We start from the raw sequence: 7,852 nt of genomic DNA, 5'->3' as shown, positions 1-7,852 counted from the left end.
CCACGTAGCTGGGATTACAGGCACACCTGCCACCATGCCTGGCTAATTTTTGTATTTTTTTAGTAGCGATGAGGTTTCACCTTGTTGGCCAGGCTGGTCTCGAACTCCTGACCTCAAGTGATCTTCCTGCCTTAGCCTCCCAAAGTGCTGAAATTACAGGTATGAGCCACTGTGCCCAGCCGATTTATACATTTTATAACAAAATTACATATTATACCTCTTATTTTATAACTTATGTCCTATTTTTAAAAAATCATTACAGTAGTATAATTTCTAACAGCCACATTTTAATTTATTTAAACATCCTCTAAGAATGTTGGAACTGTGTTATCCAGTGTAATACCCAATGTAATACCTACATGAAATAGGGGATTTTCTACTCGACCTTAACTCTGATGCCTAAGATCAAAATTCCTCCTCATGACCAAATTGGCTAAGACTGATGGGATCCCAGATGGTACTCACTTTACCTCTGAAGTACCTCTAAGTTCATTATAATCTAATTCCCATACTAAATGACACTCCCACAGCACCATGACAGTTGATCACCATGACGATGACCAGAAGAAACCACAAAAGGACATAAAGGAAGGTAGCACTTCTTTTTTGAGTTCTCTGCCTATTCCTAGAAAAGACATGAATATTCCTCCCCTGGCTTTTAATGCCCAAACCTTTCATTAAATATACCCTGTATCTGTGACTTCCCAGCTCTCACAAGCTGATAAATTGGTTTATGAGTCAAACTCCCACTTCTCAATTCCATGGCCATTGAATAAGGCCTGCACTGCTAGACACTCACTTTTGGTTTTGTGTTTTGGCTTTGTAGCACTTAACAGGGAGAGATCCCATTTTTGGGGCACTGGCTTTGTTGGTAACAGAAACATTTAAGCTGTTTCTGTTTTTCCAAGATTATATATAACACTGTGATAACTTCAACTGCATTTTTGGGCACTTTCTAAATTATTTCTTTGCCCATCTCTGTTCCTGATGCCATCCCTCCCAAACCTCCATTTCTGGGACCCTGAACTACTGCTTCACCTCTCCCATAGCATGGGCCCTGCCTCTGGCTGGCTCCTTCCCTTCTGCCTACAAACATTACAAACTTGGTGCAGGATACCTATTCTTCCAAACCCTCTCAGATTCTTCTGGCCTTTCCTGGCATCCCCAGCCACCCCTCTGGCCTCAGAGGCCGGGCTCCTCCTCCTGCTTAAGGCAAAGTCCCCTTCCTTCCTGCTTCCCTTGTTAACCCCTCATTGTTATCTGGGTCTTTAAAACCTTCCTCTTTCTTGCCTGCTTTCTCCTAGCCCATGAACTGATCTAACCTTTCCCATCCCCAAGTCCTTTCTTGACCATGACCCCCTCCATACCCTCTCAGTGTCTGTTCTCCTCACTTCTCTTCTCAGTCAAACTCTCTGGAAATGTAAACTGCACTTGCTGTCTCCCATTCCCTGACACTGCCACTTGGCTCCAATCTTACCTTCCAGATTGTCAAATGCAATTGACATTATTTGTGCTTCATCCAGCTTGACTTTACTGTTTTACTCCTTGAAACTGTCCTGGACTCTCTCTCCCTAAAATAGCTTCTCAGTCACCTCTGTCAGCTCTTCTTTCTCTACCCATAATGCTGGCCTTTCTCCACACTTAAGAAGACTTTAGTTTGCCATTTCAGGAGCATCTCTCAAAGCAGTAACATCCTCTCATGTGCACCATTGTTTTGTTTCAGGCCCACCTTCTGTACTGCATGGATCACTACAATCACCTCCTGATATGGTTTCACTGTGTCCCCACCCAAATCTCATCTTGAATTGTAGCTCCCATAATTCCCACATGTCATGGGAAAGACTCAGTGGGAGGTAAATGAATCATGGGGACGGGTCTTTCCCGTGCTGTTTTCGTGGTAATGAATAACTCTCACGAGATCTGATGGTTTTATAAAGGGGAGGTCCCTTGCATATGCTGTCTTGCCTGCCGCCATGTAAGGCGTGACCTTGCTCTTCATTCGCCTTCTGCCATGATTGTGAAGCCTCCCCAGCCATGTGGAACTGTGAGTCAACTGAATCTCTTTCCTTTATAAATTACCCAGTCTCGGGTATGTCTTTATTAGCAGTGTTGAGAGAAGAGAGACAGACCCTCTCATATTGTTATATTGTTTTATACTCAGAAAAGGAAAGAGAAGCAAAACTAAAGGCACGTAGCCCGGCACCTAGGAACTAGACCCGAAACCAAGGAACCAGACCTGAAACCAGGCCTGGGCCTGCCTGTCCTAAGCCTGGTAGTTAAAATTCCACCCCTGACCTAGCAACTGATGTCATCTATAGATTATAGAAAGACATTGTAAAACTTTCTGGTCTGTTCTGTTTCACTCTGACCACTGGTGCATGCAGCCCGTCACGTACTCCCTGCTTGCTCAATTGATCATGACCCTCTCATGCAGACCCCCTTAGAGTTGTGAGCCCTTAAAAGGGACAGGAATTGCTCACTCGGGGAGCTCAACTCTTGAGACAGGAGTCCTGCCGATGCTCCTGGCCGAATAAACCTCTTTCTTCTTTAACTCGGTGTCTGAGGAGTTTTGTCTGCAGTTTGTCCTGCCACAGTGTGAGAAGAGACTAATACATCTCCTAACTGGGCTGCCTGCCCAATGTCTGGTTCCTTTACAATCTTTACATTAACCGTTTACATTACTATAGAACCACTTTTCAAAAATAAAAATCTGATTGTGCTTGTCCCCTGCTTGGTCATTCAGTAGTTGTTTAGTGCCTCAAGATAAAGCCCAAACTCAGTATGGTGGCAATGCCAGGCCTTTGTGCCCTACCCCTGCTTACCTCCACAGTCTCATCTCCTGCTGTTCTTTACATGTTCTCTCTGCTGCAGCCATCAGGGAAACTGGAATAACAGAGTTCCTTAGACAGGCCATTCTTTCTCATGTCCTCAAACCTCTGTTCATGCTATTGTGCTATTTCCTTTGCTAGGATAATTCTTCACTTAAACATCTGGAAAATTTGTTTTTTCTCCAGAGTTAAGCTTAGAGTTGGCTTCTGTATGCAAACTTCCTGGGATCTCCAGGCTCATTTTAATATGCTCCAACAGCCCCCAGATCATGCCTTCAGAGCACCTGTCATTGTGTTCTTGTGTTTGTCTGCCCTGTGAGTCCAGGAGCAAATTGAGAATGGGCTCATGTGTTGTCTTTGTTTAATGCAATGCCTGACACATAGTAGATGTTCAGCAAATAGCTGTTTAATAAGAGAAAGACTCCTCTTGTCTTGAAAGGAATTTACATCTACTGCTCATTTCCTAGCCACCTGTATTTTTTTTATTCCCAGCCATCTTTCATATCTATCATCCTACTGAAGTAGGTCTTGAGAAGGACAAAGATGTGCTTAATTTAGCCTTATTTAAGTTATCTTCATCAACTTCTCTGCAGCAGTGAACACCCACTTCTCAGAAACTTCTCTTCCCTGGGCTCCTGAGCTGACGCTATTTGAATTCTCTTTCCTTTTGATCTGCACTTTCACTGGTTGCCTTTCTTCTTCATGCATCTTACAACCACTATGCCAAGCACTAAAGCAAGCACAGGGGCAGACAGGTGGTGGTAGGATATGTGCAGTGATGTGGTGAGCTAGCTCTCCAGAAAAAAATAAAAGACCCCGATTTGTACCTTCTGCCTACTTCCATAGTGTAAATACTCTTGCCATGATTGAGTATTTACTTCTAAGTATCAGCCTACTAACACTTTAACAGCTCACAAAATCCCTGAATATTTAATAATTGGCTGTCACGAGTATAAGCCAGTTCCAGCACAATACTGGGTATAGAGAAATAAGTAAGACCAGTTGGATATTGAGGAGACTAGTCTAGTGGAGGAAATATATAAATAATTCTAAGACAAATGTGCTAAGCACTGTCAGAGTGTTGAAACCAGACACTATGGGGCTGAGTGGAAGGAAGCTATATTAGGAAAATCTGTGAAGAATTCCTACAGGAAGTGGTGGAGGGGTTGAACTGGATCTTTAAAAATGAGGGCTTAAAGGTAGTCCTAAGGTGGGAAAACTATTCCAGGCAGAGAAACATTTTGAATAGCAAAGTATTCAAGTGTTCAAAATATTCAAAATACCAGAATAGCAAAGAATTGAGGATAATGGCTAATAGATCAAGAGGACTGGGTGCAAAAACTGTAGGATACCAGCATGGATTCTGCCACTATCTAGCTTTGCGACCCTCTGTATCTTTAAAATAGGAATTTGATTTCTATGCCCCATTTCTGCATTGATTTGATGGTTGACCTTGAGGAGAGAAAGAAAATACAAGACTGGGGAAGAAGGAGAAAGGAGGAAATGCATATGATGTGGAGCTTTAACAGGCTGCCAAATGCTGCAGTGCTGGCAACGCTACAGGACCTCCCTCTGTTGGCCACCCCTTGCTGTCTTCTGGCTCAGTCCCAGCTATGAAAATCCCAAACCCCATGCTTCAGCCACAGCACATTTTACTGAAGGGAAAATTCTTTTCTTTTAAACTGAATGCATATACTGAATCCTGACAGTACATAGAGAGGCAACTTAGTTTATCCTTCTGCTTTGAGGGAACAGAGGATTCTCCTGTTTTCCTTAGAAAGCATCAAGAAGACCCACAGTCTCACTCCAGTAGCTTATTCCCTTTGAAGAACTGGTAGCAAGTCTATCTAGACCTCCCCAATGCCCACCTCTTGTCTATCTTCTCTAGAGAACTATCTGATCTTCATTCCTTTTTAAAAAAACCTTTAAAATCATGAATCATAAAACATATATAGAAAAATGTATAAAACATAAGTGCAAGATATAATTATAGAGCAAACACCCATATAATCACTAACCAGGGCGAGAGACAGAACCTTGCCATAACCTAGGAAGTCCTTCATGTTACTACCCAAACACAACCCTCCAGAGGGAACTACTGTTTCATTATAATAATCAAATCAGGATTTTGTTTTGCTGTTTACCACCCATGTGTATTTCTCCATACTAGTTAGAATTTCCTGTCTTCTGTTAACACTTGATCTGAATGCAATCATATTGAATACATTCCTTTCTTGCTTCTTTTGCTCAACATTCTAACCATTCATTGGCATTGTCATGTAGCTAGTTCATTCTTTTCCATCTCATTGTAATATACATTTACAATATGAGTATTTCATAGTTTATCCATTCTACTGTGGACAGACATTTGGATTATTTCCAGCCTTTCGCTAGCATAAACAATGCTGCCACAAACATCTTTATACGTGTCCCAGTGCATGTGAGTTTCTCTCGGGTAGAAGGGTGGAATTGTTGGGTCATAGGGCATGTGTATCTTTATCTTCATTCTCTGCCGTCATATTCGGGGGTAAGCCTTTCTTCACTTTTTCTAATTTTAACTTCTGTGCTTTTGTTCCTGTTTTCCTATCACTGTGTTCATCAGTCTTCTTCCTGTGCTCTTATAACACACTCTCAGCACTGATTCTAGCTTCTAGTCCTGCATATTCCCTTCCTTCTATAGTTAACAATTGTTTCTTCTCCTAAGGAATATTTTTTCAAATATTACTCTAGTAGGAAATGTATTTTGAGAGTTCTTCTCTTTTGAATATACTGACAATGGAAAGCACATATTTGATTGATGGGGAGGGCCAGAGGACAGACACTCTAGGATGGGAATTAAGACTGTGGGCTTTGAGTCAGACCAAATCCACAAGCTGCCACTTGCTACATATCCTTGGGCAAGTTATTTAACTTGTGTTTTAGTTTCCTTACCTGAAAAAAAAAATGGGGATAATAATTATACCCATTTATAGGGTTATAAGTGGGTACAGGAGTGTGCACTAAATCAAACAATCTACAACTTTGATTGTTAAGAGGTTTATACAATTGGTCTTCAGGCAGGAAGAGGAAAGACAGGCAGCACTGAGAGTGCCTTCAGGTTGTATAGTGAGGATACATACTATGAGTTTCTATCTAGTGTTTATACCAAGTCTAAACTCTGTCCACTCCTCCTTGTGGAGTGGCTGGCTAGCGCAGGCAGTGAGATGCTGCCTGTGGCCACAGAATACACACAGTGAAATGAATTGGCCCATTTGGGAATGAAACCCACAATCCTGGGTTCATGCACTACTCAAATGAGTACAGTGGCCAAAATGACATAAAAAGGGAGAATATAAATGGGCTTAGAAATGCTGTCAACGTAAACAGGAAGGCAAGAGGACACCACAGGATAACTCAAATTAACAAGCTGCTCTAAACAGCATCCTCTCTTTGTGCAATTTATTGTACAGGAGAGTTGGCTGGAACAGAAACTACTCCTATTATAATTTTTTTTTTATCCTGCAGGCTTTCCATATATAACTTCAGACTCTGTCACTTACATTTCTTGGTTTTAGGAGTTTTCCAAAGCCAGATACTTAATTACACGTGCAGCACTCCAAGGCCAATACCTCATTATCTAATTAGGGAGCTGGGAAGTGTTTATCATAACCACACTCAAGATATTAATGTTCGTTTTAACTTGTCTTCCTCTTTCTGAAGACATTGATTTTTGGACTCTGAGTCTCTTACTCCCATATAAAACTGTCTAAATCCAAAAGGGCTTTTGAGGAAGCAGCATTTCCAACTTGACATTAATGGTTGGGCTGAATGTTGCCTCTCATAGAGGCAACAATGCCCACTGGATTTTAATTTCTCAGTTCCTGAACCACTAATAAGTTATTTCACAGTTACATTTAATAAATCCTCTTTATGCTTCTTTTCAAATAATTCTTGGAAAATTGTGTTTGAATATATTGCAGGAGATGAGGGAAAGGTGGAAGAGAAATTAACAGTCATGCTGAATGATTATCAAGTGACATGGTATAACAATATTTGCTAACTCCACGTCAACATAGCAAGGCCAGATGGTTTAGTTTTGTTTCAGTAACATATATCATATGGTAATATATTGATAGAGAAAGGGTTGATTTGTATAATTGCTTTTAGACCTTGACTTCAGAAGTAAGCAAGGTTGTTACCAAGAAAAAAACAACCCAGCTCTTAACATCTTCATTTGAATTGATAACTGGCACAAACCCATGAAGGGGATACAAGGTGGCAGGACTATTTGCAGAAGCAGATACCAGCTTCTAATAAAAGCATGCCACATTCCTTAAGTTCCTGTAAATTGGAAACTAGGGTCCTTAATAGCATCAGTGGCAGCATAAATTCGATGCTTAGATGACAGCTGAAATCCCAGTGTTGGATTTATACATCAAAATATCAAGCAAACTTTCAGGGCTGGTATTTTCACACTGATGTGAGAATGGCAACAAGTATTATTGGCATCAAAAACAGAGTAGCCTGGGGAAGAATCTCATCAAGTGAGAGCGAAGAATCTAGTCTTCATTATACTTCAATGAAATGTTTTAATCTTCTTTTGTATCCTACTACTAACAGACAGCAACATGGCTTGTTTTCAGCTTTACCTATTTTATTTGTCTGCTCATGAGCAAGAGAGCACAATAGCCTAACAAGGGAGCAAGAGTTGGCTCTTGGCTCTAAAGACCAGCAGCTGCAGCTTCCTCTCTAAAGGTGATCACATCTTAAACAATGAGGCAGAGCTGGGGGCAGCAGTCAGGAAATGGGAGGGTGGGCTTTGTGTGAGCAAAGGCTTTGGTTTGTTTAAGAGTTCAGGATACAGATTTGAAGATTATGGTCTCTTTGAACAGTGGCTACAGGCCACATATGAAATAATCTCTGTAATTTTCATGTGTACCTGGTAGGACAAAGTCATGAATTTCAAACTTGATTTTTCCCCACAGACCTACTTGCTCCTTTTGAAAAGTGCTGGGACTGGGAGGCCCAGGCAACATTTATGCTTT

Source organism: Macaca nemestrina, chromosome 1 (genome assembly GCF_043159975.1).
Source record: "Macaca nemestrina isolate mMacNem1 chromosome 1, mMacNem.hap1, whole genome shotgun sequence".
Classification (NCBI taxonomy): domain Eukaryota; kingdom Metazoa; phylum Chordata; class Mammalia; order Primates; family Cercopithecidae; genus Macaca; species Macaca nemestrina.
This window is presented reverse-complemented; position numbering follows the sequence as displayed.